A 20,494-nucleotide genomic window follows, 5' to 3' on the forward strand; every position below is an offset into this window, starting at 1 on the left:
GGGGGAGGGATAGGGGAGTGTCTCCTTCCTGGGGGGCGGGGTTGGGGAGTGTCTCTTTCGTGGGGGAGGGATAGGGGAGTGTCTCCTTCCTGGGGGGCGGGGTTGCGGAGTGTCTCTTTCCTGGGGGAGGGGTCAGGAGTGTCTCTTTCCTGGGGGGCGGGGTTGGGGAGTGTCTCTTTCCTGGGGGAGGGGTCAGGAGTGTCTCTTTCCTGGGGGAGGGGTCAGGAGTGTCTCTTTCCTGGGGGGCGGGGTTGGGGAGTGTCTCTTTCCTGGGGGGCGGGGTTGGGGAGTGTCTCTTTCCTGGGGGAGGGGTCAGGAGTGTCTCTTTCCTGGGGGGCGGGGTCGGGGAGTGTCTCTTTCCTGGGGGAGGGATAGGGGTGTGTCTCTCCTGGGGGGCGGAGTCTCATTCTATATATAATATAATGATCTCCTCCTTCACTTACCTCTCCTGGGGGAGGCGTCACTCAGCACTCCGTCCAATCACAATCCTTCCCGCGTTCAGAGGTCACTGAGGCGGCGGGGAGGGATTCGGATGTGAGGGGGCGGGGTCTCCGATCTACCGGCGCTGATTGGATGCGGCAGTCAGTATAGAGTCTGCCCTCTCTCTGCAGGGCTACAGCGGCCGGACACGTGACTTCCGGAGCCAATAGCAGGAGGAGGAATTGGCGGGAGGAGCGAAGAGGCAGGAATGAGGTAATGCCGCCATCTTGTCTGTGTGAGAGAAACCACCTACCTCCTCATATCCACCTACCTGAGAGAAACCACCTACCTCCTCATATCCACCTACCTGAGAGAAACCACCTACCTCCTCATATCCACCTACCTGAGAGAAACCACCTACCTCCTCATATCCACCTACCTGAGAGAAACCACCTACCTCCTCATATCCACCTACCTGAGAGAAACCACCTACCTCCCCATATCCACCTACCTGAGAGAAACCACCTACCTCCTCATATCCACCTACCTGAGAGAAACCACCTACCTCCTCCCCATATCCACCTACCTGAGAGAAACCACCTACCTCCTCTCCATATCCACCTACCTGAGAGAAACCACCTACCTCCTCATATCCACCTACCTGAGAGAAACCACCTACCTCCTCCTCATATCCACCTACCTGAGAGAAACCACCTACCTCCTCATATCCACCTACCTGAGAGAAACCACCTACCTCCTCCCCATATCCACCTACCTGAGAGAAACCACCTACCTCCTCTCCATATCCACCTACCTGAGAGAAACCACCTACCTCCTCATATCCACCTACCTGAGAGAAACCACCTACCTCCTCATATCCACCTACCTGAGAGAAACCACCTACCTCCTCATATCCACCTACCTGAGAGAAACCACCTACCTCCCCATATCCACCTACATGAGAGAAACCACCTACCTCCTCATATCCACCTACCTGAGAGAAACCACCTACCTCCTCCTCATATCCACCTACCTGAGAGAAACCACCTACCTCCCCATATCCACCTACATGAGAGAAACCACCTACCTCCTCATATCCACCTACCTGAGAGAAACCACCTACCTCCTCATATCCACCTACCTGAGAGAAACCACCTACCTCCTCATATCCACCTACCTGAGAGAAACCACCTACCTCCCCATATCCACCTACATGAGAGAAACCACCTACCTCCTCATATCCACCTACCTGAGAGAAACCACCTACCTCCTCCTCATATCCACCTACCTGAGAGAAACCACCTACCTCCCCATATCCACCTACATGAGAGAAACCACCTACCTCCTCATATCCACCTACCTGAGAGAAACCACCTACCTCCTCATATCCACCTACCTGAGAGAAACCACCTACCTCCTCATATCCACCTACCTGAGAGAAACCACCTACCTCCTCATATCCACCTACCTGAGAGAAACCACCTACCTCCTCATATCCACCTACCTGAGAGAAACCACCTACCTCCTCATATCCACCTACCTGAGAGAAACCACCTACCTCCTCATATCCACCTACCTGAGAGAAACCACCTACCTCCTCATATCCACCTACCTGAGAGAAACCACCTACCTCCCCATATCCACCTACCTGAGAGAAACCACCTACCTCCTCATATCCACCTACCTGAGAGAAACCACCTACCTCCTCATATCCACCTACCTGAGAGAAACCACCTACCTCCTCCCCATATCCACCTACCTGAGAGAAACCACCTACCTCCCCATATCCACCTACCTGAGAGAAACCACCTACCTCCTCATATCCACCTACCTGAGAGAAACCACCTACCTCCTCCTCATATCCACCTACCTGAGAGAAACCACCTACCTCCCCATATCCACCTACCTGAGAGAAACCACCTACCTCCTCATATCCACCTACCTGAGAGAAACCACCTACCTCCTCCCCATATCCACCTACCTGAGAGAAACCACCTACCTCCTCTCCATATCCACCTACCTGAGAGAAACCACCTACCTCCTCATATCCACCTACCTGAGAGAAACCACCTACCTCCTCCTCATATCCACCTACCTGAGAGAAACCACCTACCTCCTCATATCCACCTACCTGAGAGAAACCACCTACCTCCTCCCCATATCCACCTACCTGAGAGAAACCACCTACCTCCTCTCCATATCCACCTACCTGAGAGAAACCACCTACCTCCTCATATCCACCTACCTGAGAGAAACCACCTACCTCCTCATATCCACCTACCTGAGAGAAACCACCTACCTCCTCATATCCACCTACCTGAGAGAAACCACCTACCTCCTCATATCCACCTACCTGAGAGAAACCACCTACCTCCTCATATCCACCTACCTGAGAGAAACCACCTACCTCCTCATATCCACCTACCTGAGAGAAACCACCTACCTCCTCCTCATATCCACCTACCTGAGAGAAACCACCTACCTCCCCATATCCACCTACCTGAGAGAAACCACCTACCTCCCCATATCCACCTACCTGAGAGAAACCACCTACCTCCTCATATCCACCTACATGAGAGAAACCACCTACCTCCTCATATCCACCTACCTGAGAGAAACCACCTACCTCCTCCCCATATCCACCTACCTGAGAGAAACCACCTACCTCCCCATATCCACCTACCTGAGAGAAACCACCTACCTCCTCATATCCACCTACCTGAGAGAAACCACCTACCTCCTCATATCCACCTACCTGAGAGAAACCACCTACCTCCCCATATCCACCTACCTGAGAGAAACCACCTACCTCCCCATATCCACCTACCTGAGAGAAACCACCTACCTCCTCCTCATATCCACCTACCTGAGAGAAACCACCTACCTCCCCATATCCACCTACCTGAGAGAAACCACCTACCTCCTCCTCATATCCACCAACCTGAGAGAAACCACCTACCTCCCCATATCCACCTACCTGAGAGAAACCACCTACCTCCTCATATCCACCTACCTGAGAGAAACCACCTACCTCCTCATATCCACCTACCTGAGAGAAACCACCTACCTCCCCATATCCACCTACCTGAGAGAAACCACCTACCTCCTCCTCATATCCACCTACCTGAGAGAAACCACCTACCTCCCCATATCCACCTACCTGAGAGAAACCACCTACCTCCTCCTCATATCCACCTACCTGAGAGAAACCACCTACCTCCTCATATCCACCTACCTGAGAGAAACCACCTACCTCCTCATATCCACCTACCTGAGAGAAACCACCTACCTCCTCATATCCACCTACCTGAGAGAAACCACCTACCTCCTCCTCATATCCACCTACCTGAGAGAAACCACCTACCTCCCCATATCCACCTACCTGAGAGAAACCACCTACCTCCTCCCCATATCCACCTACCTGAGAGAAACCACCTACCTCCTCATATCCACCTACCTGAGAGAAACCACCTACCTCCTCATATCCACCTACCTGAGAGAAACCACCTACCTCCTCATATCCACCTACCTGAGAGAAACCACCTACCTCCTCCTCATATCCACCTACCTGAGAGAAACCACCTACCTCCTCTCCATATCCACCTACCTGAGAGAAACCACCTACCTCCTCATATCCACCTACCTGAGAGAAACCACCTACCTCCTCCTCATATCCACCTACCTGAGAGAAACCACCTACCTCCTCATATCCACCTACCTGAGAGAAACCACCTACCTCCTCATATCCACCTACCTGAGAGAAACCACCTACCTCCTCCTCATATCCACCTACCTGAGAGAAACCACCTACCTCCTCTCCATATCCACCTACCTGAGAGAAACCACCTACCTCCTCATATCCACCTACCTGAGAGAAACCACCTACCTCCTCCCCATATCCACCTACCTGAGAGAAACCACCTACCTCCTCCTCATATCCACCTACCTGAGAGAAACCACCTACCTCCTCCTCATATCCACCTACCTGAGAGAAACCACCTACCTCCTCCCCATATCCACCTACCTGAGAGAAACCACCTACCTCCCCATATCCACCTACCTGAGAGAAACCACCTACCTCCTCCCCATATCCACCTACCTGAGAGAAACCACCTACCTCCTCCCCATATCCACCTACCTGAGAGAAACCACCTACCTCCTCATATCCACCTACCTGAGAGAAACCACCTACCTCCTCATATCCACCTACCTGAGAGAAACCACCTACCTCCCCATATCCACCTACCTGAGAGAAACCACCTACCTCCTCATATCCACCTACCTGAGAGAAACCACCTACCTCCTCCCCATATCCACCTACCTGAGAGAAACCACCTACCTCCTCATATCCACCTACCTGAGAGAAACCACCTACCTCCCCATATCCACCTACCTGAGAGAAACCACCTACCTCCTCATATCCACCTACCTGAGAGAAACCACCTACCTCCCCATATCCACCTACCTGAGAGAAACCACCTACCTCCTCATATCCACCTACCTGAGAGAAACCACCTACCTCCCCATATCCACCTACCTGAGAGAAACCACCTACCTCCTCATATCCACCTACCTGAGAGAAACCACCTACCTCCTCATATCCACCTACCTGAGAGAAACCACCTACCTCCTCCCCATATCCACCTACCTGAGAGAAACCACCTACCTCCTCTCCATATCCACCTACCTGAGAGAAACCACCTACCTCCTCATATCCACCTACCTGAGAGAAACCACCTACCTCCCCATATCCACCTACCTGAGAGAAACCACCTACCTCCTCATATCCACCTACCTGAGAGAAACCACCTACCTCCTCCTCATATCCACCTACCTGAGAGAAACCACCTACCTCCTCCCCATATCCACCTACCTGAGAGAAACCACCTACCTCCTCCCCATATCCACCTACCTGAGAGAAACCACCTACCTCCTCATATCCACCTACCTGAGAGAAACCACCTACCTCCTCATATCCACCTACCTGAGAGAAACCACCTACCTCCTCCCCATATCCACCTACCTGAGAGAAACCACCTACCTCCTCATATCCACCTACCTGAGAGAAACCACCTACCTCCTCATATCCACCTACCTGAGAGAAACCACCTACCTCCTCCTCATATCCACCTACCTGAGAGAAACCACCTACCTCCCCATATCCACCTACCTGAGAGAAACCACCTACCTCCTCATATCCACCTACCTGAGAGAAACCACCTACCTCCTCATATCCACCTACCTGAGAGAAACCACCTACCTCCTCCTCATATCCACCTACCTGAGAGAAACCACCTACCTCCTCATATCCACCTACCTGAGAGAAACCACCTACCTCCTCCTCATATCCACCTACCTGAGAGAAACCACCTACCTCCCCATATCCACCTACCTGAGAGAAACCACCTACCTCCTCATATCCACCTACCTGAGAGAAACCACCTACCTCCCCATATCCACCTACCTGAGAGAAACCACCTACCTCCCCATATCCACCTACCTGAGAGAAACCACCTACCTCCTCATATCCACCTACCTGAGAGAAACCACCTACCTCCTCATATCCACCTACCTGAGAGAAACCACCTACCTCCTCCTCATATCCACCTACCTGAGAGAAACCACCTACCTCCCCATATCCACCTACCTGAGAGAAACCACCTACCTCCTCATATCCACCTACCTGAGAGAAACCACCTACCTCCTCATATCCACCTACCTGAGAGAAACCACCTACCTCCTCCTCATATCCACCTACCTGAGAGAAACCACCTACCTCCCCATATCCACCTACCTGAGAGAAACCACCTACCTCCCCATATCCACCTACCTGAGAGAAACCACCTACCTCCTCATATCCACCTACCTGAGAGAAACCACCTACCTCCTCATATCTACCTACCTGAGAGAAACCACCTACCTCCCCATATCCACCTACCTGAGAGAAACCACCTACCTCCTCCTCATATCCACCTACCTGAGAGAAACCACCTACCTCCCCATATCCACCTACCTGAGAGAAACCACCTACCTCCTCCTCATATCCACCTACCTGAGAGAAACCACCTACCTCCCCATATCCACCTACCTGAGAGAAACCACCTACCTCCTCATATCCACCTACCTGAGAGAAACCACCTACCTCCTCCTCATATCCACCTACCTGAGAGAAACCACCTACCTCCCCATATCCACCTACCTGAGAGAAACCACCTACCTCCTCCTCATATCCACCTACCTGAGAGAAACCACCTACCTCCTCCTATCCACCTACCTGAGAGAAACCACCTACCTCCTCCCCATATCCACCTACCTGAGAGAAACCACCTACCTCCTCCTCATATCCACCTACCTGAGAGAAACCACCTACCTCCCCATATCCACCTACCTGAGAGAAACCACCTACCTCCCCATATCCACCTACCTGAGAGAAACCACCTACCTCCTCTCCATATCCACCTACCTGAGAGAAACCACCTACCTCCTCCCCATATCCACCTACCTGAGAGAAACCACCTACCTCCTCATATCCACCTACCTGAGAGAAACCACCTACCTCCCCATATCCACCTACCTGAGAGAAACCACCTACCTCCTCCCCATATCCACCTACCTGAGAGAAACCACCTACCTCCTCATATCCACCTACCTGAGAGAAACCACCTACCTCCTCATATCCACCTACCTGAGAGAAACCACCTACCTCCTCATATCCACCTACCTGAGAGAAACCACCTACCTCCTCATATCCACCTACCTGAGAGAAACCACCTACCTCCTCCTCATATCCACCTACCTGAGAGAAACCACCTACCTCCTCCCAATATCCACCTACCTGAGAGAAACCACCTACCTCCTCCTCATATCCACCTACCTGAGAGAAACCACCTACCTCCTCCTCATATCCACCTACCTGAGAGAAACCACCTACCTCCCCATATCCACCTACCTGAGAGAAACCACCTACCTCCCCATATCCACCTACCTGAGAGAAACCACCTACCTCCTCATATCCACCTACCTGAGAGAAACCACCTACCTCCTCATATCCACCTACCTGAGAGAAACCACCTACCTCCTCCCCATATCCACCTACCTGAGAGAAACCACCTACCTCCCCATATCCACCTACCTGAGAGAAACCACCTACCTCCTCCTCATATCCACCTACCTGAGAGAAACCACCTACCTCCTCATATCCACCTACCTGAGAGAAACCACCTACCTCCTCCCCATATCCACCTACCTGAGAGAAACCACCTACCTCCTCCTCATATCCACCTACCTGAGAGAAACCACCTACCTCCTCATATCCACCTACCTGAGAGAAACCACCTACCTCCTCCCCATATCCACCTACCTGAGAGAAACCACCTACCTCCTCATATCCACCTACCTGAGAGAAACCACCTACCTCCTCCTCATATCCACCTACCTGAGAGAAACCACCTACCTCCCCATATCCACCTACCTGAGAGAAACCACCTACCTCCCCATATCCACCTACCTGAGAGAAACCACCTACCTCCTCCCCATATCCACCTACCTGAGAGAAACCACCTACCTCCTCCTCATATCCACCTACCTGAGAGAAACCACCTACCTCCTCCCCATATCCACCTACCTGAGAGAAACCACCTACCTCCTCCTCATATCCACCTACCTGAGAGAAACCACCTACCTCCTCCTCATATCCACCTACCTGAGAGAAACCACCTACCTCCTCATATCCACCTACCTGAGAGAAACCACCTACCTCCTCCTCATATCCACCTACCTGAGAGAAACCACCTACCTCCCCATATCCACCTACCTGAGAGAAACCACCTACCTCCTCATATCCACCTACCTGAGAGAAACCACCTACCTCCTCCTCATATCCACCTACCTGAGAGAAACCACCTACCTCCTCATATCCACCTACCTGAGAGAAACCACCTACCTCCTCATATCCACCTACCTGAGAGAAACCACCTACCTCCTCATATCCACCTACCTGAGAGAAACCACCTACCTCCTCATATCCACCTACCTGAGAGAAACCACCTACCTCCTCATATCCACCTACCTGAGAGAAACCACCTACCTCCTCATATCCACCTACCTGAGAGAAACCACCTACCTCCTCTCCATATCCACCTACCTGAGAGAAACCACCTACCTCCTCTCCATATCCACCTACCTGAGAGAAACCACCTACCTCCTCATATCCACCTACCTGAGAGAAACCAACTACCTCCTCCCCATATCCACCTACCTGAGAGAAACCACCTACCTCCTCCCCATATCCACCTACCTGAGAGAAACCACCTACCTCCCCATATCCACCTACCTGAGAGAAACCACCTACCTCCTAATATCCACCTACCTGAGAGAAACCACCTACCTCCTCATATCCACCTACCTGAGAGAAACCACCTACCTCCCCATATCCACCTACCTGAGAGAAACCACCTACCTCCTCCCCATATCCACCTACCTGAGAGAAACCACCTACCTCCTCCTCATATCCACCTACCTGAGAGAAACCACCTACCTCCCCATATCCACCTACCTGAGAGAAACCACCTACCTCCCCATATCCACCTACCTGAGAGAAACCACCTACCTCCTCATATCCACCTACCTGAGAGAAACCACCTACCTCCCCATATCCACCTACCTGAGAGAAACCACCTACCTCCCCATATCCACCTACCTGAGAGAAACCACCTACCTCCCCATATCCACCTACCTGAGAGAAACCACCTACCTCCTCATATCCACCTACCTGAGAGAAACCACCTACCTCCTCATATCCACCTACCTGAGAGAAACCACCTACCTCCTCATATCCACCTACCTGAGAGAAACCACCTACCTCCTCCTCATATCCACCTACCTGAGAGAAACCACCTACCTCCCCATATCTACCTACCTGAGAGAAACCACCTACCTCCCCATATCCACCTACCTGAGAGAAACCACCTACCTCCTCATATCCACCTACCTGAGAGAAACCACCTACCTCCTCATATCCACCTACCTGAGAGAAACCACCTACCTCCCCATATCCACCTACCTGAGAGAAACCACCTACCTCCTCCCCATATCCACCTACCTGAGAGAAACCACCTACCTCCTCTCCATATCCACCTACCTGAGAGAAACCACCTACCTCCCCATATCCACCTACCTGAGAGAAACCACCTACCTCCTCATATCCACCTACCTGAGAGAAACCACCTACCTCCTCATATCCACCTACCTGAGAGAAACCACCTACCTCCTCCTCATATCCACCTACCTGAGAGAAACCACCTACCTCCTCCTATCCACCTACCTGAGAGAAACCACCTACCTCCTCATATCCACCTACCTGAGAGAAACCACCTACCTCCCCATATCCACCTACCTGAGAGAAACCACCTACCTCCTCATATCCACCTACCTGAGAGAAACCACCTACCTCCTCATATCCACCTACCTGAGAGAAACCACCTACCTCCTCCTCATATCCACCTACCTGAGAGAAACCACCTACCTCCTCATATCCACCTACCTGAGAGAAACCACCTACCTCCTCATATCCACCTACCTGAGAGAAACCACCTACCTCCTCCCCATATCCACCTACCTGAGAGAAACCACCTACCTGAGAGAAACCACCTACCTCCTCCCCATATCCACCTACCTGAGAGAAACCACCTACCTCCTCCCCATATCCACCTACCTGAGAGAAACCACCTACCTCCTCCCCATATCCACCTACCTGAGAGAAACCACCTACCTCCCCATATCCACCTACCTGAGAGAAACCACCTACCTCCTCCCCATATCCACCTACCTGAGAGAAACCACCTACCTCCTCCCCATATCCACCTACCGGAGAGAAACCACCTACCTCCTCATATCCACCTACCTGAGAGAAACCACCTACCTCCTCCTCATATCCACCTACCTGAGAGAAACCACCTACCTCCCCATATCCACCTACCTGAGAGAAACCACCTACCTCCTCATATCCACCTACCTGAGAGAAACCACCTACCTCCTCCTCATATCCACCTACCTGAGAGAAACCACCTACCTCCTCATATCCACCTACCTGAGAGAAACCACCTACCTCCTCCCCATATCCACCTACCTGAGAGAAACCACCTACCTGAGAGAAACCACCTACCTCCTCCCCATATCCACCTACCTGAGAGAAACCACCTACCTCCTCCTCATATCCACCTACCTGAGAGAAACCACCTACCTCCTCCTCATATCCACCTACCTGGGAGAAACCACCTACCTCCTCATATCCACCTACCTGAGAGAAACCACCTACCTCCTCCCCATATCCACCTACCTGAGAGAAACCACCTACCTCCTCCTCATATCCACCTACCTGAGAGAAACCACCTACCTCCCCATATCCACCTACCTGAGAGAAACCACCTACCTCCTCCCCATATCCACCTACCTGAGAGAAACCACCTACCTCCCCATATCCACCTACCTGAGAGAAACCACCTACCTCCCCATATCCACCTACCTGAGAGAAACCACCTACCTCCTCCCCATATCCACCTACCTGAGAGAAACCACCTACCTCCTCCTCATATCCACCTACCTGAGAGAAACCACCTACCTCCTCATATCCACCTACCTGAGAGAAACCACCTACCTCCTCCTCATATCCACCTACCTGAGAGAAACCACCTACCTCCTCATATCCACCTACCTGAGAGAAACCACCTACCTCCTCCTCATATCCACCTACCTGAGAGAAACCACCTACCTCCTCATATCCACCTACCTGAGAGAAACCACCTACCTCCTCCTCATATCCACCTACCTGAGAGAAACCACCTACCTCCTCATATCCACCTACCTGAGAGAAACCACCTACCTCCTCCCCATATCCACCTACCTGAGAGAAACCACCTACCTCCTCATATCCACCTACCTGAGAGAAACCACCTACCTCCTCCTCATATCCACCTACCTGAGAGAAACCACCTACCTCCTCCTCATATCCACCTACCTGAGAGAAACCACCTACCTCCTCATATCCACCTACCTGAGAGAAACCACCTACCTCCTCTCCATATCCACCTACCTGAGAGAAACCACCTACCTCCTCTCCATATCCACCTACCTGAGAGAAACCACCTACCTCCTCATATCCACCTACCTGAGAGAAACCAACTACCTCCTCCCCATATCCACCTACCTGAGAGAAACCACCTACCTCCTCCCCATATCCACCTACCTGAGAGAAACCACCTACCTCCCCATATCCACCTACCTGAGAGAAACCACCTACCTCCTCCCCATATCCACCTACCTGAGAGAAACCACCTACCTCCTCCTCATATCCACCTACCTGAGAGAAACCACCTACCTCCCCATATCCACCTACCTGAGAGAAACCACCTACCTCCCCATATCCACCTACCTGAGAGAAACCACCTACCTCCCCATATCCACCTACCTGAGAGAAACCACCTACCTCCCCATATCCACCTACCTGAGAGAAACCACCTACCTCCTCATATCCACCTACCTGAGAGAAACCACCTACCTCCTCATATCTACCTACCTGAGAGAAACCACCTACCTCCCCATATCTACCTACCTGAGAGAAACCACCTACCTCCCCATATCCACCTACCTGAGAGAAACCACCTACCTCCTCATATCCACCTACCTGAGAGAAACCACCTACCTCCTCATATCCACCTACCTGAGAGAAACCACCTACCTCCCCATATCCACCTACCTGAGAGAAACCACCTACCTCCTCCCCATATCCACCTACCTGAGAGAAACCACCTACCTCCTCTCCATATCCACCTACCTGAGAGAAACCACCTACCTCCTCATATCCACCTACCTGAGAGAAACCACCTACCTCCCCATATCCACCTACCTGAGAGAAACCACCTACCTCCTCATATCCACCTACCTGAGAGAAACCACCTACCTCCTCATATCCACCTACCTGAGAGAAACCACCTACCTCCTCCTCATATCCACCTACCTGAGAGAAACCACCTACCTCCTCATATCCACCTACCTGAGAGAAACCACCTACCTCCTCATATCCACCTACCTGAGAGAAACCACCTACCTCCTCCCCATATCCACCTACCTGAGAGAAACCACCTACCTGAGAGAAACCACCTACCTCCTCCCCATATCCACCTACCTGAGAGAAACCACCTACCTCCTCCCCATATCCACCTACCTGAGAGAAACCACCTACCTCCTCCCCATATCCACCTACCTGAGAGAAACCACCTACCTCCCCATATCCACCTACCTGAGAGAAACCACCTACCTCCTCCCCATATCCACCTACCTGAGAGAAACCACCTACCTCCTCCCCATATCCACCTACCGGAGAGAAACCACCTACCTCCTCATATCCACCTACCTGAGAGAAACCACCTACCTCCTCCTCATATCCACCTACCTGAGAGAAACCACCTACCTCCCCATATCCACCTACCTGAGAGAAACCACCTACCTCCTCCTCATATCCACCTACCTGAGAGAAACCACCTACCTCCTCCTCATATCCACCTACCTGAGAGAAACCACCTACCTCCTCATATCCACCTACCTGAGAGAAACCACCTACCTCCCCATATCCACCTACCTGAGAGAAACCACCTACCTCCCCATATCCACCTACCTGAGAGAAACCACCTACCTCCCCATATCCACCTACCTGAGAGAAACCACCTACCTCCCCATATCCACCTACCTGAGAGAAACCACCTACCTCCTCCTCATATCCACCTACCTGAGAGAAACCACCTACCTCCTCCCCATATCCACCTACCTGAGAGAAACCACCTACCTCCTCCCCATATCCACCTACCTGAGAGAAACCACCTACCTCCCCATATCCACCTACCTGAGAGAAACCACCTACCTCCTCCCCATATCCACCTACCTGAGAGAAACCACCTACCTCCTCCCCATATCCACCTACCTGAGAGAAACCACCTACCTCCTCATATCCACCTACCTGAGAGAAACCACCTACCTCCTCCCCATATCCACCTACCTGAGAGAAACCACCTACCTCCTCCCCATATCCACCTACCTGAGAGAAACCACCTACCTCCTCCCCATATCCACCTACCTGAGAGAAACCACCTACCTCCTCCCCATATCCACCTACCTGAGAGAAACCACCTACCTCCTCCCCATATCCACCTACCTGAGAGAAACCACCTACCTCCTCCCCATATCCACCTACCTGAGAGAAACCACCTACCTCCTCCCCATATCCACCTACCTGAGAGAAACCACCTACCTCCTCTCCATATCCACCTACCTGACTTGACAGAATCATCTTCTATACTTACCTGACCACATGGTGGGCGTCTTCTGTAGGTCCCATTGCTTGCAGGAGGCGGCCATCTTGTGTTCTTTAGGGCCACAGTGGATATGAGATGTTCAGAGTCCGGGGTGATGTGGGGGTAGGTAGCGGGTTGTATATAGGTGTATATATAGTGGGGAGAAGAAGGATTTGATAGACGGACGATGTTGCAGGTTTTCATGTAGAGGTCGGTCATTTTTATCATAGGTTCTCGTCATCTGTGAGAGACGGAATCTAAAGATCCAGAAAATCACATTCTATGACATTAATATTTGATTATCTGCCGTCCAGTAAGAATTCCGCCTCTCACTTACCTTTTCTTTATGAAGCCCTCCTGTTCTTCACTCATTACCTGTATGAGACCAGAGAGCTGTGTAAGGACATCGGGGATAACATTGTAGACCTGCACAAGGCTGGGATGGACTACAGGACAATAGACAAGCGGCTTGGTGAGAAGGCAACAACTGTTGGCGTAATGATTAGAAGATGGAAGAAGTTCAAGATGACGGTCAATCTCCCTCGGTCTGGGGCTCCATACGAGATCTCACCTCGTGGGGTATCAATGATCATGAGGAAGGTGAGGGATCAGCCCAGAACTACACGGCAGGACCTGGTCAATGACCTGAAGAGAGCTGGGACCACAGTCTCAAAGAAAACCATTAGTAACACACTACGCTGTCATGGATTCATATCCTGCAGCACACAAGGTCCTCCTGCTCAAGCCAGCGCATGTCCAGGCCCGTCTGAAGTTTGCCAATAACCATCTGGATGATCCAAAAGAGGAATAAGAGAAGGTCATGTGGTCTGATGAGCTTTTTGGTCTAAACTCCACTTCTCGTGTTTGGAGGAAGAAGAAGGATGAGTACAACCCAGAGAACACCATCCCAACCGTGAAGCATGAAGGTGGAAACATCATTCTTTGGTGCTGCTTTTCTGCAACCGTATTGAGGGGAGGATGGATGGGGCCATCTATCATGAGATCTTGGCCAACAACCTCCTTCCCTCAGTAGGAGCATTGAAGATGGGTCGTGGCCGGGTTTTCCAGCATGACAACGACCCGAAACACACAGCCAGGGCAACTAAGGAGTGGCTCCGTAAGAAGCATCTCAAGGTCCTGGAGTGGCCTAGCCTAGTCTCCAGACCTGAACCCAATAGAGAATCTTTGGAGGAAGCTGAATGTCCGTATTGCCAAGTGACAGCCCAGAAACCTGAAGGATCTGGAGAAGGTCTGTATGGAGGAGTGGGCCAAAATCCCTGCTGCAGTGTGTGCAAAAAAACCTGGTGAAGAACTACAGGAAACGTCTGATCTCTGCAATTGCAAACAAAGGATTCTGTACCAAATATTAAGTTCTGCTTTTCTGATGTATCAAATATTTATGTCATGGAATAAAATGCTAATTAATTACTTAAAAATCATACAATGTGATTTTCTGGATTCTTGTTTTATATTATAATATATATGGTGTATACAGACATTTAATCTGGGGGGGTGTCCACAGGGCAGCCGCCATTTTGGGTACTCCCCTTGTGTGTAATAGATGATTGGGGGGGAGGGGTTTATGGGGATGTTAGCACAGTATGGTGGGGGAGGGGGGGGGATAATATCAGTGAGCAGGAAGGTTATCCCTAATATCTAACCAGAGATCTATTTGCACAGATCACCCCACCCCCACCATAAATATCGTAGTACACTGAGATCATGTGACACACACGTGTCACCTCCCCCCCGTGTCTCATCTTCATTGTCTCCACTTACAGGACTCCTCCAAGATGGCCGTCGAACACTTTCCCCATCACAGGAAGTGTCCTCCATCCAATGCTGGCACAGTGAGTACCACCTGTCATGTCAGGGGAGATATACCCGGTCTCAGCACAGACCCCTCCCCCATGTTATATATTCCCAGCACAGGCCCCTCCCCCATGTTATATATTCCCAGCACAGGCCCCTCCCCCATGTTATATGGAGTGAGGGGTGTTCAAGTCACATGATTTTTATATATACACCCCTATCAGTTAGTAGCGGGGTGACAAATACTGAATGGATGGTTGTAGTGGTGTGCAGAGGATCTATTCAGTGTCTGTAGTGGAGACACACACTCACATCTTATTATTATTATCCTTCAGTTACGATTGTAGATTATTTATTTGCCATTTCTTTTTCTCGTGAAAGTGGAGTTTCCCTTAGAATGGAAGACATGTCCGACTTCCCGGCTCTGTGATCTTCCACAGGGTGGTGATAAATGGGGAGTACTCGGAATGGTCAGGGGTGGGTAGTGGGGTTCCCCAGGGTTCTGTGCTGGGACCAATCCTATTTAATTTGTTCATAAACGATCTGGAGGATGGGATAAACAGTTCAATCTCTGTATTTGCAGACGATACTAAGCTAAGCAGGGCAATAACTTCTCTGCAGGATGTGGAAATCTTGCAAAAAGATCTGAACAAAATTAATGGGGGAGGGGCGACTACATGGCAAATGAGGTTCAATGTAGAAAAATGTAAAATAATGTATTTGGGTGGTAAAAATCTGACTGCAATCTATAGACTGGGGGGAGAACCTCTGGGGGAATCTAGGATGGAAAAGGACTTGGGGGTCCCAGTAGATGATAGGCTCAGCAATGACATGCAATGCCAAGCTGCTGCTAACAAAGCAAACAGAATATTGGCATTAAAAAGGGATCAACTCCAGAGATAAAACGATAATTCTCCCGCTCTACAAGACTCTGGTCCGGCCGCACCTGGAGTATGCTGTCCAGTTCTGGGCACCAGTCCTCAGGAAGGATGTACTGGAAATGGAGCGAGTACAAAGAAGGGCAACAAAGCTAATAAAGGGTCTGGAGGATCTTAGTTATGAGGAAAGGTTGTGAGCTCTGAACTTATTCTCTCTGGAGAAGAGACGCTTGAGAGGGGATATGATTTCATTATATAAATACCGGACTGGTGACCCCACAATATATAAATACCGGACTGGTGACCCCACAATATACAAATACTGTACTGGTGACCCCACAATATACAAATACCGGACTGGTGACCCCACAATATATAAATACCGGACTGGTGACCCCACAATATACAAATACCGGACTGGTGACCCCACAATATATAAATACCGGACTGGTGACCCCACAATATACAAATACCGGACTGGTGACCCCACAATATACAAATACCGGACTGGTGACCCCACAATATATAAATACCAGACTGGTGACCCCACAATATACAAATACCGGACTGGTGACCCCACAATATACAAATACTGTACTGGTGACCCCACAATATACAAATACCGGACTGGTGACCCCACAATATATAAATACCGGACTGGTGACCCCACAATATACAAATACCGGACTGGTGACCCCACAATATATAAATACCGGACTGGTGACCCCACAATATACAAATACCGGACTGGTGACCCCACAATATATAAATACCGGACTGGTGACCCCACAATAGGGAGAAAACTTTTTCGCAGAAGAGAGTTTAATAAGACTCGTGGCCACTCATTACAATTAGAAGAAAAGAGGTTTAACCTTAAACTACGTAGAGGGTTCTTTACTGTAAGAGCGGCAAGGATGTGGAATTCCCTTCCACAGGCGGTGGTCTCAGCGGGGAGCATTGATAGCTTCAAGAAACTATTAGATAATCACCTGAATGACCGCAACATACAGGGATATATAATGTAATATGACATATAATCACACAACATACAGGATATATAATGTAATATGACATATAATCACACAACATACAGAGATATATAATGTAATATGACATATAATCACACAACATACAGAGATATATAATGTAATATGACATATAATCACACAACATACAGGATATATAATGTAATATGACATATAATCACACAACATACAGAGATATATAATGTAATATGACATATAATCACACAACATACAGAGATATATAATGTAATATGACATATAATCACACAACATACAGGATATATAATGTAATATGACATATAATCACACAACATACAGAGATATATAATGTAATATGACATATAATCACACAACATACAGGATATATAATGTAATATGACATATAATCACACAACATACAGAGATATATAATGTAATATGACATATAATCACACAACATACAGGATATATAATGTAATATGACATATAATCACACAACATACAGGATATATAATGTAATATGACATATAATCACACAACATACAGAGATATATAATGTAATATGACATATAATCACACAACATACAGAGATATATAATGTAATATGACATATAATCACACAACATACAGGATATATAATGTAATATGACATATAATCACACAACATACAGAGATATATAATGTAATATGACATATAATCACACAACATACAGAGATATATAATGTAATATGACATATAATCACACAACATACAGAGATATATAATGTAATATGACATATAATCACACAACATACAGAGATATATAATGTAATATGACATATAATCACACAACATACAGAGATATATAATGTAATATGACATATAATCACACAACATACAGGATATATAATGTAATATGACATATAATCACACAACATACAGGATATATAATGTAATATGACATATAATCACACAACATACAGAGATATATAATGTAATATGACATATAATCACACAACATACAGAGATATATAATGTAATATGACATATAATCACACAACATACAGAGATATATAATGTAATATGACATATAATCACACAACATACAGAGATATATAATGTAATATGACATATAATCACACAACATACAGAGATATATAATGTAATATGACATATAATCACACAACATACAGAGATATATAATGTAATATGACATATAATCACACAACATACAGAGATATATAATGTAATATGACATATAATCACACAACATACAGAGATATATAATGTAATATGACATATAATCACACAACATACAGAGATATATAATGTAATATGACATATAATCACACAACATACAGAGATATATAATGTAATATGACATATAATCACACAACATACAGAGATATATAATATAATATGACATATAATCACACAACATACAGAGATATATAATGTAATATGACATATAATCACACAACATACAGGATATATAATGTAATATGACATATAATCACACAACATACAGGATATATAATGTAATATGACATATAATCACACAACATACAGAGATATATAATGTAATATGACATATAATCACACAACATACAGAGATATATAATGTAATATGACATATAATCACACAACATACAGAGATATATAATGTAATATGACATATAATCACACAACATACAGAGATATATAATGTAATATGACATATAATCACACAACATACAGAGATATATAATGTAATATGACATATAATCACACAACATACAGAGATATATAATGTAATATGACATATAATCACACAACATACAGAGATATATAATGTAATATGACATATAATCACACAACATACAGAGATATATAATGTAATATGACATATAATCACACAACATACAGAGATATATAATGTAATATGACACATAATCACACACATAGGTTGGACTTTATGGATTTGTGTCTTTTTTCAACCTCACCTACTATGTAACTTTTTGTAGGTAGGTGATATATATGTGTAGGTCTCCTCTTCTAGGGTTCCCTGTCAGCACTCGGGGCTCCTCTCCTCTGGGGCCATCACTGGCAGTGAGCTCCGCCCTTCCCATCCTAGACATGTAGTGTACTCGGGGCTCCTCTGGGGCCGTCAGAGGCAGTGAACTCCGCCCTTCCCATCCCAGACATGTAGTGTACTCGGGGCTCCTCTCCTCTGGGGCCGTCACTGGCAGTGAGCTCCGCCCTTTCCATCCCAGACATGTAGTGTACTCGGGGCTCCTCTCCTCTTGGGCCGTCACTGGCAGTGCACTCCGCCCTTCCCATCCCAGACATGTAGTGTACTCAGGGCTCCTCTGGGGCCGTCACTGGCAGTGAGCTCTGCCCTTCCAATCCCAGGCATGTAGTGTACTCAGGGGTCCTCTGGGGCCGTCACTGGCAGTGAGCTCCGCCCTTCCCATCCCAGACATGTAGTGTACTCGGGGCTCCTCTCCTCTGGGGCTGTCGCTGGCAGTGAGCTCCACCCTTCCCAGACATGTAGTGTACTCGGTGCTCCTCTGGGGCCAGCAGTGAGCTCCGCCCTTCCCATCCCAGACATGTAGTGTACTTGGGGATCCTCTCCTCTGGGGCCGTCACTGGCAGTGCGCTCCGCCCTTCCCATCCCAGACATGTAGTGTACTCGGGGCTCCTCTGGGGCCGGCAGTGAACTCCGACCTTCCCAACCCAGACATGTAGTGTACTCGGGGCTCCTTTCCTCTGGGGCCGTCACTGGCAGTGAGCTCTGCCCTTCCCATCCCAGACATGTAGTGTACTCAGGTCTCCTCTGGGGCCGGCAGTGAACTCCGCCCTTCCCATCCCAGACATGTAGTGTACTCGGGGCTCCTCTGGGGCCGGCAGTGAACTCCGCCCTTCCCATCCCAGACACGTAGTGTACTCGGGGCTCCTCTGGGGCCGTCACTGGCAGTGAACTCCGCCCTTCCCATTCCAGACATGTGTACTCTGGGCTCCTCTCCTCTGATGCCGTCGCTGTTGGTGAGCTCCGCCCTTCTCATCCCAGACATGTAG

The 20,494-nt window shown here is 48.7% G+C and overlaps 1 long non-coding RNA gene across 1 annotated transcript in view; it reads left to right on the forward strand.

Moving 5' to 3' along the window:
- Positions 1-390: 390 nt before the first annotated feature.
- The window catches only part of LOC141110206 (uncharacterized), a 193,716-nt gene continuing 173,612 nt past the window's right edge, over positions 391-20,494 (forward strand). The window contains exons 1-2 of the long non-coding RNA XR_012236259.1: positions 391-693; positions 15,545-15,613. This is a non-coding gene — a long non-coding RNA (uncharacterized lncRNA). The remainder of the gene's footprint in view (positions 694-15,544; positions 15,614-20,494) is intronic.

Source organism: Aquarana catesbeiana, linkage group LG10, assembly GCF_042186555.1.
Source record: "Aquarana catesbeiana isolate 2022-GZ linkage group LG10, ASM4218655v1, whole genome shotgun sequence".
Classification (NCBI taxonomy): Eukaryota; Metazoa; Chordata; class Amphibia; order Anura; family Ranidae; genus Aquarana; species Aquarana catesbeiana.